At 35.3% G+C, this 14,422-nt stretch overlaps 1 pseudogene; it reads right to left on the bottom strand.

Moving 5' to 3' along the window:
- Positions 1–549: 549 nt before the first annotated feature.
- LOC129242748 (uncharacterized) lies at positions 550–1,162 on the bottom strand (annotated as a pseudogene).
- Between the last annotated feature and the right edge of the window lie 13,260 nt (positions 1,163–14,422).

Below are 14,422 nucleotides of genomic sequence, written 5' to 3'. Positions count from 1 at the left end.
TTGCCATTGCCAGTCGAGCGGTCACGCTGTGGAGTTTCTTGCACGCAAATTCGAACCTACGTGCCTCCAAATGGTAGTCACGTTTGAACCTATTCGGTTACGGTGGCCTAATTACAAAATAGGACAACTAAATAATGTTGATGTGTGACAATTTTTTCGCTGAGAGCCTTTCTTCCATACAAAGTACATGATCGAATTTTGTATATGAAAGAAAAATCCCAATGCAATCAATGCTGTATAAATATTGTTGGCATTGAAATATCTGACACCGAGAAAGTATATTGAAGTGTTTTTACTTTACAGTGGAGCGGCTTATTTTTCTGTCGTAATCCGTGCGCACGAGTTGCTAATGAGTCCTCAAATGCTTTAAGAGTCGGTATTGTAAGCAAAATTGTCTTAAATAAAAATAGTTGATGCGTGCATAACGTAATAGAGAAAATCTGTTCGCAAAATCTCGAAAATATCGAAAACAAATTATTTAAACATATGTCTTCCACTGTCTAATGTACCCTGCAATAGCCCGGGTTTTTCCCAAAAAAAAAAAACGTATTAAATTAACAAATTATATTTTAATAAAATTAAATAAATTACATTTCAAACACTTTTTTAAATACACTTTTTCATAAAGTACAAATGTCAGTAAAGTGACTAAACTTTCGGTCGCTTGTGTTTTTTTATCTACCCATCGACGATGAATTGTTCACCCATGCGTATCCATTCCAATAAGTATTCGTATCCGTATTTATATTGTAAGGATTATGGAAGGATTATTATTATCATTCCAGTAATTTGAGTAGTACAGATAATTTGGGTAAGCATATTGCCCAATGACCCATGGCTGAATACGAATATTTTGTCCATACCCTATATATGGCGTGTGGCTCAGTTGTGAAAACTGTGGTGGTAGTGTAGCGTAAGGATCCACATATTGAGGTGCTGTCGTCTGTATAGAAGGGAAAATGAAAAAGTTTATAAAAATTGCAGATATTTAGTGCACGTATTTACCGAAAGCGTAACGGCGCTTATGCACAATAAGTATGATAATAAACTTCTCATATTGTTATAATTTTTATGCTATCGACTTCCGCTGATTTTATAATTTGATTTTATATTTTCCTATTTGGCACTTAACTGTTAATTACTTGTTGTTTACACTTCCTCCGTTGAATCGAATCTGTATAAATTTACATGATTTTTGTCGCTTAAATAGCACAAACAGATTTTCAGTTTCAGTTGATAAAAAGAGTGTGAAAATTGTATTATTTTCCACCACCTATCTACTCAGGCACATATATCTTCAATAAGCAAATACACCTATTTGTAAAAATTAAATTTAATTGGTCGCATTTGTCATTGAACTTGACTTGCTGTCGTACATTTGCGTACAGAAGTACGAGTGCACAGATATCTACAAACATACATACGGACATATGCAAGTAATTTGTGCGAACCCAACAATGTGTTTATATTTTGATGAATAATCGGAAAACTACTAATTCGAAATAATAATGTGCGAATTGAACGTTTTTCTAAACTATGAATTTATACTTACGAGGGTTGTCTTTTATATCTTGCGCTCAATAATGAAAACACAGTAAAATAAAAATGAAAATCCCTTCATTAATTTTGAGAATATTCTACTTGTAGGTCATCAGGTGCCAAATCAGGACTGTAAGGCGATTGACCCATTAATTCGATCTTTTCAGTGCTCAAAATCTCTCTTGTGGAGCCGATTCCTCAGAGCTGGTATTGTCTGAATGAAAAATGATTCACCTTCGGCGTTTGGTTTTCTTTAATTCTCCGAAAACTTCTGGCAACAAAAGAAATGGTTGTGTATTATTCAGAATTGAAGGTTTCAGTTTCTCTAGTGGTACAGTTTAAATGCGACCAGATTTGTGACCAAGTGCTTCTTTCGCAAACAACTTTTGTCGTATTAAGCTCGTCTTGGAACATTTATAATGTCAATTGCGGTTTTCTTTCTCATATGTCAGCTGTTACCACATCATAGACGTCCGTTTAGGCACCGAGGCTCAATTTCTTCAACATTTCTTTATACCAATCGACGAGCCCTTTTCTGGATAATTGCCAAATTATGCGATATTCAACGAAAACAAATCTTCTCGATAAACAAGTGTTTATGTAATATTGAATGTTTGGTGGTCTCGCTAATGCCCAACACGTAAAACAAATGAGTTTGGATGGCCGTCACGAATATCATCCTGCAGGTCACGCTGGAACTAGTTGTATTTGCTTTTGATAGAGCCTAAGTGTATTGCTTCAACGTCAAAGGAGGAGATGGAGCGAGAGGAGGTGACAATCGAGAGGAGATGGAGCGGGAAAGTTTTCAGTGACAGTCAGGCTGCATTGAAGGCCCTGAACATGAATTGGACCAGCGATTATGTATGCAATTTACATAAAGAGCGATGGTCTAGTCTAGAACGCTGGAGAACTGCAAAGCGTTTTGTGACAAGTCCGAAGAGAAAACTGTCAAACTTTCTACTAAAACTTGGAAGGAAAGACGTTCTTTTGGTCGGACTGAATTTTTTAACTTACTGAACTTTTTTCATATATACCTAGATCGTATGTGAAAACGTTATATATAAGTGTACGCTTAAAAGTACCAAACTTTTTATAAAGAAAATCAATTAACAGCTCATCACCCCTAATGTTGGAAAGGCACAAAATATTAAGGAGTAACCCTCGTACATATTTACCGGCTTAACTTAATTTGCTCTAATTCACTATTAGTAAATATGTATGCAATTTATTACAGTCGATCCCCGATAATTCGAAATGGCAAGGGGGTAATTTTTTTTATTCACACAGAAATTCAAATTATCGCGATTAAATGAGGCTCAAAAAAGAAAAATTCAAATAAACGAGGCTTTTATATTTCATCATGGATACTTAATAAATTTAATTAAAAAAAATATTTAAGTACGTTCAATTGAACGTTTTTCATATTAAATCATAATTGAACAGTAAATAAAATTATAATAACAAAATTCATAATTTTTTAATAACATAAAGTTAGTTTTTAAAAAAGTTATTTTCGATTGTTTGATACTTTTTTCTTTAAGTTTTTCTATTTCATTTTCAAAACTAATAAGGCTATCAAAGACACTTTCTTGAATATCATTTGTTGAAAGAAAATGTTTCAATCGATGAACTAACGCTACGGCTTGTGTGGTTGTTAAAGTTTCATTCCTTCGGCGACATCATCATCCTCGTTACTTTCATTAATGACATGCAAAACTTCTTCCAAAATGTCGTTATCTGTTACCATACCAGTTACAGCAATGCCATTGTCAACGTTAACATATTCCTCGAAAGATCCGGCATTTTCAGAGTATTCAGATATAGCTTCCCACAGATAATCTATGTTTAATTGACTATCTTCTAAATAATCATTGTTTAATGTGATATTGAAACCACAAGCACGGAAGCAGTTTGGAATGCACGAAATGCTTACATTTTACCAAGCTTTGTAAGCAATTTGTTAACATTGTGCAACTAAACTTTTTCTTTTGATCAATGCTGTTAACTAGTTTAATAACCATTTCCTTGCGGTATAAGGATTTAAAGTATTTTATAATGCCCATGTAAAGGACTGCAGCTTGGATGTGGTGTTAGGTGGCAAAAACTCAATCTTTACGTGGCTCAAATGAGAATTTACGCTATGCGCCGTACAGTTGTCTATATATAACAATATCATTCGATTCTTAGCTGCCATGGGGTCATTTAATATTTGAAGCCATTCGTTAAGAATTATTAATGTCATCCAGGCCTTCTTGTTGTGCCAATAATGCACTGGAAAGTAAGAAATGTTTTTAAAGAACCTTGGTTTTGCTGACTTCTCAATAAGCAAGGGCTTAAGCTTTTCCGTGCCATCCATGTTTACGCGAAATAACAAAGTGCCTCTTTCCTTACTGTGCTTGCCCCCATGACATTTTTCATTTTTACAGCAGTAGGTTCGATCTGGTAAACACTTATAAAACAACGCAGTTTCATCTGCATTAAATATATCCTTAGCTTCGTAGTTTTTAATCACTGCTTGCCTTAAAAACTGTTATGTTCATAGCTCTGGCAAAAAGCAAAGCCTTTTAATATAAGTTCTCCGGCAATGGGAACATTACTCTCACAGCACTGCGTAAACCACAAGAGTACAGATTTTTCTACATTTGGATGTTCAGCATGTTTCTGACGTTTCAGTTTACTATGAGATGATGTTTGCAGAATAAACTCTCTTTTATGTAGAATTGTCGTGATTGTTGATGGAGCTATATTAAATTGTTTTGCCACGTCAATTTTTTTTGTTCCATTATCAATGGCTGAAATAATGTCTTGCTTTTGCGCGATTGATAATGTCTTATGCGTACCTCTATTTCCCATTTCTAAGAAATGATGTTGCGCTTAGAATAAAACTCGACAAACTAAACGAAAACAGTGTGAGAAGCGCAAAATTCAACATGCGCAGCGACATTTATTTAATAATTTAATGACAAAAAGTTTCAAATTGCAATACGAATTATAAGAAGTTATGAAAACAAAATTTCAATTTATAAGAGGTTTAATATTCTATGAGTTGTGAAAAAGACTACGAATTAACGAGGGGACCAAAATGTATGGAATTTTTACAAATTAACGAATTTCTTTCAAGGGAATAGAAGTTTTTCGATTTATCGCGATTTTCGATTTAGCGGGTTACAAATAATCGAGACTCGACTGTATATAAAATCAGGTTGTGAAATTCTTTCGCACGTATTTTACTTCTTTTAAATGAAGCTTGACTGACAAAATTCATTTTGAAACGATAGAAAAAAATTTTCTAAGAGCGGTCAGCATGTAAATGTGGACCTCCAAGACGTACCAAAATTGGACGAAAAGATCTAGTACACACCTGTCATATGCTCTAAATGTCAGCTATGTACATATATGTATCTGCATCAAGTGGATGAATGGATGCATCCATATCAGCTGACGGGACTTTCACAAGAGAGATCCTGCAATCTGCCCCAACTATGTGCAACAACATAAGCTTTCATAAAGCTGTGTATAAGAGTTAATCCTAATGCCATCAGATTGATAGAATGACATTACTGAGATCTCAGATCTGGTTAATAATACAAGTGAATAGATATATGAAAAAGATGTGTGAAAAATGCATACAAACCTAACTCTGTGTCGATACCACCTTACACAGCACAAAGAGCATCCCGGCTGTATATATACAATATAATTGATGCGTACACCATTTCTCGATATTTGGCCGAGCTCCTTCTCGTATTTGTGGTGGGCGTCTTGATGTTTTCCCACAAATGGACGGACCTACAGTTTCAAGCCGGCTCCAAACGGCGGATATTTTTATGAGGAGCTTTTTCATGGCAGAAATACACTCAGATGCCTGCCGAGGGGCGACCGCTATTAGAAACAACTTTTTCTTAATTTAGGTTTTTCACCGAGATTCGAACCTACGTTCCCTCTGAATTCCGAATGGTAGTCACGCAACAACGCATTCGGCTACGGCGGTCGCTATACTTCAGTGTTATTATGCTTAAAATTGGTATGCCCACAAAAAATGAAAGAGAATTCTGAGTGAAACCATGATTTGAAGGAACTGCTCTGCGTGATTCTCTGTCGGTTGTTAGAGCAGATTTTCTGCAATATATGTAAATGAAAAGCTTGCGTATACTGATATAACTCACCCCATTTGCAGGCTATCCGGTGGCAGAATTATGAATTGAAAGCTAATTTAAAAAACAAATTACTAATAATAAAGTATATTTCAATAATTATTTCAAAGAAGACAAGTGCGGAGTTTTAAAAAAGTTTTTAATCAAAATATCTTTCAGCGTGCACCACTTAGAGACATCCTCCATAGAGATTGCTTGTCCGCGACGATTTTTAAAGAAATATGATCCAATTAGTTTATTTCACTGCTTGACAATGCACACCAAACCATTACTTTGAGACTATGAAGTGGCTTTTGTTGTTTTACCTATAACGGTAATTCTGCTTATTTATTCTTCGATTCATATGAAAATGGTCCTCACCACTCCAAAAGATTGAGTTTACCTAGCAAAATCACTCCAACAGTGTCTCGCAGAAATTTAGGCTTAAGCGCTTGCACGATTTGAGTTTTGAAGTGGTGAGGTCGTGGGCTGCGAGCGACCGAACATTTTGCCCGGAATCTACATATGTACCCATAAACCAATCAAATCTTCACTTGAGTCTTCACGTAAACGTTGAATATTGTTAAGTAAACAAAACTACAACGAGCAGTTGTACAAGAATCATTAGCCTTGAAATACGCTTCGATTGCAAACGCACATTCACTCGACATCATACGTTCAGGGTTTAGTGAGAAACCTTAAATCTAAAACCTAATTCTGCCTCCGGAAACCGTGCACCTCGAAACCCATGGCGTCAACTCCGGTTCCAGTATTCAGAGTGTTTAATAATTATAGCATAGTGACTTATTGGCAATTTCTTTTTTTGTGCTGGACCATCTTAATCTCTTAAGAACATTTAATCTTGAATCCGATCGAGTACTATATATTAAAAGTCGATCCTCTTGTATGTATATGGTTAAAAGAAGTTAGAGTGGCACGAAGTGTTACTTGGAAATGCACGAAATGTTACTTGGACTTAAGAAAGCAAAAAATAATAAAGCTTCTAGCATTGGTCGGATTGGCAATAAGTTTTATAAATCTGCATCAGTGGGTTTCTTTTCTGAGCTATTGCAAACTTCTAAAATATTGGTCGAATGGCCGCCGTGGCCTCGGCGGCACACCTCCATCCGATGGTCGAAATTTTCGATGACGCTGAGGCATAATTGGGGTTCTGTGCCGTTAATGTGCCGAATTATCTCATCCTTTAGCTCTTGAATTGTTGCTGGCTTATCGATGTACACCTTTTCTTTCAAATAACCCTAAAGAAAGAAGAACAAATGTCGTTGACGTTTAGGTGTGGTTCACATTCAACATTTAACCACCCTTATAATTTATTATTTTAATAGTCTTTGAATCTGTATTTCAAATAAACTAAACATTTATGATACATACTCAAGGTCGATCATGTTTCATTGGGCGCAAATTTAGGGTGTTGACGAATACTGTCTAGTTGAGAGACTTCTACGTTTGTTTGTTAAAAAATTATTATTTTTTTGCCGCCAAATACACCGACTTATATGGTTCTCACCGAAACAGATTTGCTTCTGTAATATCTACATACACTGCGTGCACGCATGTACTTTGTCTTGCGGTATTTTACTCTGCCAAGTCACAGGCTTCCGCACATCCTTGCTGAGGAGACCGTATGCCTCGGCGCTCATAATGACAATTTGACATTTTAAGACAATTTTAAGGATAAAAAAGGGGGTTTTTGGACTCTGTTGCTAAATCACAATCACTCGATTTGTATGCTAACTTAGTACTTAAAGATGTTAATTATTTCAGTGGTTAATTCAATTAATTAGTTCTACTTACGCTATTAGCTTAGTTTTTGGTACAAGATGAACTCTTCTTAAATGGATTTATCTAATGTTATAAATATCTTAAATGGCTGTGAATATAGAGCTTTGTTCGAATATTTATCCTGATGTCTCAAATATAGGGAAATTGTTTTAAATAAATTTTCATAAGTACTCTTTTGAATTTATATAATAATATTTTGTGCATACTGAAGTTTTAGTTATTTTTTTGCGCTTTATAATAAAACTTTTGAACCTGAATCCTTTCGATTAAATATGAAGTAACATGTGCCATATTAAAGTTATTTGAAACTATTCCAACTGACAACATGTCAATGTGCGTTCTATAGTTTAGCCGATCGCACACTTTATATATCCGGCATATACAGACAAATATTTGTAGTAAATTAGCATATGTATATATATATATAATTGGCGCGTACACTTATGTTAGGTGTTTGGCCGATCTCCTCCTCCTATTTGTGGTGTGCATATAGTTATCTCTAATTGAGGTCATATTCTCTATCAAATTTGGAATGTTACTGCCTTTTTGGTGACTTACTGAAATATTGTTATTTTTCACTTTTCGTTATAATATAAATACTTTTAAAAAATTCTGTAATATAATGTTTCAATTTCATTATTTTCAAACTCAATTGGACTGGATTGAAAATGTATCTTGAAATTGGTAGAAATAAAGTGAAAGACGGAATGTGTATTCATTTATTTAATGGTGGGCGGTAGCATTTCCGTGTGCTAGAATTTTGCAGCAGTCGCATTTTCTTAAATTATAAAATCCTTTATATTAAACTTTAATAGTTAGAGAAACTTTACATCTTTCACATTTTCGAAAATTACTGCTTTTCTTATTTTCTCTACATTCAACACCAACTGGCCCTTTGCCAATAGTGACATGCATCCGTTACGTGCAGAAAGTTATAATACCCGGGAATAAGAGTACGCACATATGTACAAGTGTATCAATGTTATCTAATACGAGAAAAATGGACAAGAGCAACTTTTAAGCAGTTGTAATCAACTTTACAGCAGTTGTAATTAGTACAAAAGGTCTTCATAAGAATTTACGCAACAATCGCCAACGTAAAGTTAACTCATATGCGACAACCAAAAATACCGTAAATACAACATAAGTATTGGCTTAGAAAGCTTGGCAATTTGGATACACAAAATAATTGTTTGGGCACTGAACTCTTATGTGGCAACGGTTTACAACAATGTAATTTATTTAAAAACCCTCTAGGAAAAATTTACATCATTTTTTTTATATCCTTTTTTATTACAGTCTGTTATACATTAACAGTATGTCTTTTTTGTACAATTAGGATATATAATATTATGTTCTTTTACCAATGTAAGAAGAATCTGTTATTATTATTATATATAATTGGCGCGTACACCCTTTTTGGCTGCTTGGCCGAGCTCCTCTTCCAATTTAGGGTGTGCGTCTTGATGTTGTTCCACAAATGGAAATGTTTTTATTACTAGTAGTATAGGGTGGGCCATGTAAAATTAGTTTTTTGAATCGGCATATCATTTATGAATGAAAAGTAATATCGTCCAAATGACTGCCACGACTGGCTTTACAGTAGGCCATTCGATCAACCCAATTTTTAAGCACATTTTCGATTGTTTGGGCTCCGATTTCATGAATGGCAATTTCGATTTCGTGTTTTAAAGCATCAATCGTCTCTGGATGGTTCGCATAGCATTTGTCCTTAACGGCTCCCCACAAAAAATAGTCCAACGGGTTTAAATCACAGCTCCGAGGCGTCCAATTGATATCGGAATTCAAAAACGGTAGCCAAAAGTTCGAATGTAACTTTGGCAGTGTGACAAGTTGCACCGTCCTGTTGAAACCAAATGTCCTCCATGTCATCCTCTTCAATTTTTGGAAACAACTCGTTGAGCATGTCACGGTAACGCTCGCCATTTACTGTAACCGCGGCTCCTCGCTCATTTCCGAAAACAAATGGCCCGATGATGCCGCCAGACCAAAAACCGCACCAAACAGTGACTCACTGTGGATGCATTTGCTTCTCTACAGTAACGTGTGGATTTTCTGAGCCCCAAATCCGACAATTTTGCTTATTGGCGTAGCCACCGATGTGAAAATGAGCTTCATCAGAAAAGAAGAAGAATACTCACCATTTTGGAAATAGGTTTTCAATATTTCAAAATTTTGTTCAAGCGTATAGCGTCCCATTTCGTAAATGTCAAACCTTTAAGTAAATTATGAACACATTTGACATGGCATTTGTGTCATTCTCAAAAAAATAGGTAATTCAAAAAGCAAACGCTTTATGTCCCACCCTGTATTATTATTATTATTTTGTTTTGTTTTTGGAATTACACTATAAATCTTATAGTTAGATCAGTCGGTGTGTTCGTTTTGGTGCGCTGACAGTCGCTGTATATGCTTAGTGCTACATTTTGTGATTGTTTCTTGGATTGTGTCTACGTTTAAGTCACCATGTAAGGCTTCATTGGAAATAAACCAACCAGCATTCGTTATATTTCGTAATATTTTGGATTGTGTTCGGTGTATGAGCTGACGATTTGTGTTTTTTGCCGTTCCCCATATTTTTATTCCGTATTTCCAGATAGGAGGATAATAATTGTTCTACATATAGTCACCTTATTATAAAGTGATAGGTTTGATGCTCGTCCGATTAGCCAATTTAATTGCCGGTACTTATTCTTAATTTGATTTCTTTTGTTAATGATAACATGACATGATTAATGAATTGTATTCCAGCTGATTCATACTAAGTTTGATCATTAATCTTTTCGGCAAGAACTTTTAGAAAGAGGGTAAGAGAAAAACTGAGAGAAAAATGTGAGCAGAAGAAAAACGTGCAAGTAATAGCTGATAACCTGCTTTGAAAATTCGTTTCAAGTTACGGCAGGTTTGCCTCTTCTCCGAGTACCTTGTGGATTCCATTCAAAGCCCATTGGAGCAATGTCACCTTGTGCTTTTCTTAAGACATGGCCGAACTAGTTCCATTTTCGGCTTCAGTTTGTGAAGCGGTAAAACTGTTGGTTCGAAATTATTTTTGGCCAAAATATTGTACAGCAACAATTTTTGAGCCCCATATCGTTGATTTCCTTGATGCATTGCTTTTTAATTGCAGTGGATAGTCAGATCTTTCGAACTGTTTTTACCACCAGAAAAAATTTACTCACTGAAGGGCCTTCTGCAATATTCTCAGTGTTTTGGCAGCAGAAATTTCATTGCGCGAACGAAATTTATATACCTTGTTTGCTCAACAAAACCAGCTATTGTTAAAACCAATAAATTTAATCCTTCTTCTTCACAAAGCACATACGCAAATATAATGACATACATTTTTACTCAGCATTGTCAGTCTACGAAATAAAAGTATTTTCCGAATTGAAGAGCAAAAGTATTTTAAATTAAAAATTTCCATTTTTTCAGCATAATTGACTCAACGTCTTGATAAACTAAATTTTATTATCTCTTAGATGAAACAAAAATAAAAATATTAAGTGAAATTATGTGAACTATAGTAAATGTTATTGCATTCCCTAATACAGCAAAATTCATCTGCTACCCTCTTGTTAGTATCCTGTCGCTCTGTGGCGTTTTCGTTGTAGTTATGACGATTGGTAACAATTTTGAACAGATATTTAAAGCATCCGAACTGCACCTAAATAATTGGAACTGGTAAATTGTATACGGCAATGTCCAATGCCGAAAGAATCAATTGTACTTTCTTCATCGCTTTTTTGATAGTTCGGTAGTGCAACTTGATCCGAGAGTTTCAAAAGAGTTTGAATACAATTTATCAAAAAAACACGGCTTAAAGTTCCAATAACTTTGTAACTCTCTGAACTCTCCAATAACTTTGTAACTCCTTTAGTGGATAGAAATCCGGGCTCTGTCGTGGAAATACCCACCTGGTTCTAATTTCACTTGGTTAAAAATTAGTCGATAATAAGAACCAATACGAAGTTAGCGAAATTGGACTTGTTTTGAGAATGTAATTTTTCATACACTCTATTCCTATGTACATATATTTCCTACAGGCCACATTAAGTTCCTCATTTACATAAATCCACGTACGTATATTATACGCTCTTTGTTTGTTTGTCTCCATAGTGTAGTTGGCAGACATTTTATGAATGGGCTTCGACGTTGACCTCAAGCATTAGAAGCGTTGTGTCATGGTCAATGTAAATGTGTGAAATTTATGTTGTATTTTATAACAGCAATTTAATGTTTTCATAAATGCACAGATATTTATGGGGCAGTTCTTGTGGAGCATAGTAACGGTTAATGTAATAAAAAAGCATTGGGTTTAGAGAACAAATTCAATTTGATACTTAAAAGAAATTTCTCTAAGAATATTCTAACTGTTTCTTAATGCGTATATGGAGAAATATTTGATAACAAATGCATAAACGCATGCATGTTAATTGAGAATGCTTCTGATATTGCAGTTATGTTATGTATGAATGAATTGTTTGGAAACCGTTAGATGCTGTAACTTTCGGACAATGAAAACGGCCATAACCATTTCGATAAATTATAAAGGATTACTTATTCAACCGTTGAGTTGAATATACATAATAATTATCTCTAAATTAAGCTATCCCTCTACACACTAGGCAATCGCTAGCATGCGGCTGGTGTACAAATCTTCCAGCGAATTTTATTTTATTATTTTAAAGGCACGTCGAATATTTTAAAGACTTCTGCGCTATGTGGCAAGATAACGATGAAAGATTATTTTGCCTAGTTTTTAAGGCTGTCATTGTTTTCGATGAGAAATTTAAGTAAGTCCCACATGTTTTGGTAAATATTTTATTTTATTATTAATAAAATTATTATATAAACTAAAATTAAAGCAGCTTCGGAGGCTTTCAGCTGGCATGTTGATTAGAGCGGCATCCAATGGGCCAAAGAAGGTCAAAGTTTTTAGTTAATGTATATTTTACTGATATTGTTGCCGTCGAGTTCTTTAACAATTCGAAATGATTGATATCGTTGAAGTAATGTTGTCTTTGGACTTCAAGTTTCGGGCAGCGTATCAGGAGATGATTAATGCTGAATACAAAATCACAAAACGGGCACAAGTAGCTGTAAGAGTATGATAGTTTGTGATAATAGTGACGTCAAGGTAAAGGCGTGTATATGGCGTAGGTAGTTTGTCGGAATGAAGGCAGTGAAGCAGGGTTTTGTTCGAGTAGAATTAACTGAGCAATAACGATGCTTATACCTGCATCCCTCCGAGAGTAGTTTATTTTCCTTTCATGTATATGTAATAAGACAATAGATGTTCTTTTTAAAAAGAACGTTATAAGACATGTTAGGTGTAACAACCATATCATTGGCCGTTTAGTCAGCAAGCGTTTTGTTCCGTATATCTAAGAGATCAGGAGTACGCATATGTTTGAATTTGCGAGGGTGGGAAATAAATATATTTAAAACACGTGGTATGTTTGGTTGCATCTCTTTATTGCTTGGAAAGACGACGTGCTATCAGAACAAATTAAAAAGTTTCTCCATTTCGTCCTTTGCTGAGGGAATCGACAAAGTTAAACAATATACAGTAATTGATAACTTCGCCATACTCTATCACAACAGCACATGAAATCTGGGTCTCATCTGGGTTGATATTGACCCATCTGTAAAAAGCTTTGGTAAATAAATACATCAATCTCTTTAAAGGGTAACAGTGCAGCCAAAAGAGTAACATAGCGCCAAACCAAGCCTTAATTTGACGTTTTAGGTTAAGAGTATTGAAAAAATTTTAAAAAATATATAATATATAATTGGCGCGTACACCCTTTTTGAGTGTTTGGCCGAGCTCCTCCTCCTATTTGTGGTGTGCGTCTTGATGTTGTTCCACAAATGGAGGGACCTACAGTTTCAAGCCGACTCTGAGGGGTGACCGCTATTAGAAACAACTTCTTCTTCATTCTGGTGTTGCACGAAGATTCGAACCTACGTACTCCGAATCTTGGCTGGTGGTCACGCATCAGTCCATTTGGGTACGTCGGCCGTCATATTTTTCTACAGGTCTAACAGAATATTTTTAAACTCTTAACTATTCTTCAGCCAAAAAATTAATTGTTCTAAATAATTAGCGTGGTTCTAGAAATAGAGCATCCATAGTCTCTCCAATTCATATAAGCTCCATTATTTTCTTAATGATTTTATTGAAATCTATCAGACATACCATTAACGGGGATTCCATGTTCAGGTATAAGGAAACTAATTTTTTGCGGTTTGCAATTTGATAGAATGGGGTTTCAATCGTTTTTGGATTGAAGTCTTCACTAAAGAGCATTCTATTAGCATTCTACTAATAGTATGTCTGCAAAATCTGCTAATGCTCTACGCCGTTGTTGTTGCTGCTGTAACCGCATATATATTCCCAAAATACTGTTGCGGAATGCTCTTGAATATACAACCCTTGGTCAGACTTAAATCCGGGTAGTACCGGTAACGTCAAATCGATTGTATAGGAAAGGTGAATTAAGTAACTTGCTTCGCTTCCTCACTCCCTGTCCGACTTCAAAGAGGTTAGATAACATATATACCCACTTCAAGCGTGAGCTTCTAACGAGTGCAAAGCTGAACGAGTGTAAAAAATGCGGCACAAAAATCAGAACGAAATACCCCTATGGAAGCAGCTTCCATTCTTTAGGAAGAAGCCTTTTTCATGCATTCCAAGAATTTTATTACCGTGAAGCTGGGGTATAATCCATCTTTATTTATCTGATATAGGGCTCATGAGCGTGCACGACCATGTCGGTTTTATTATATCACAATCAACCACACTGTGATAATAAGTGCAACTATTGCCATTTAAACAACCGGCTAAATTCCCTAGTGACTAACGCTCCGAAAATCAGCAAAGAAAATAAAAGCGCTAGTGACGTCACATATTAAGAAAATATACG

This window comes from Anastrepha obliqua, chromosome 3 (assembly GCF_027943255.1).
Source record: "Anastrepha obliqua isolate idAnaObli1 chromosome 3, idAnaObli1_1.0, whole genome shotgun sequence".
Classification (NCBI taxonomy): domain Eukaryota; kingdom Metazoa; phylum Arthropoda; class Insecta; order Diptera; family Tephritidae; genus Anastrepha; species Anastrepha obliqua.
Note: the sequence above shows the minus strand (reverse complement) of the source record. Positions and strands in the feature narration are given on the sequence as shown.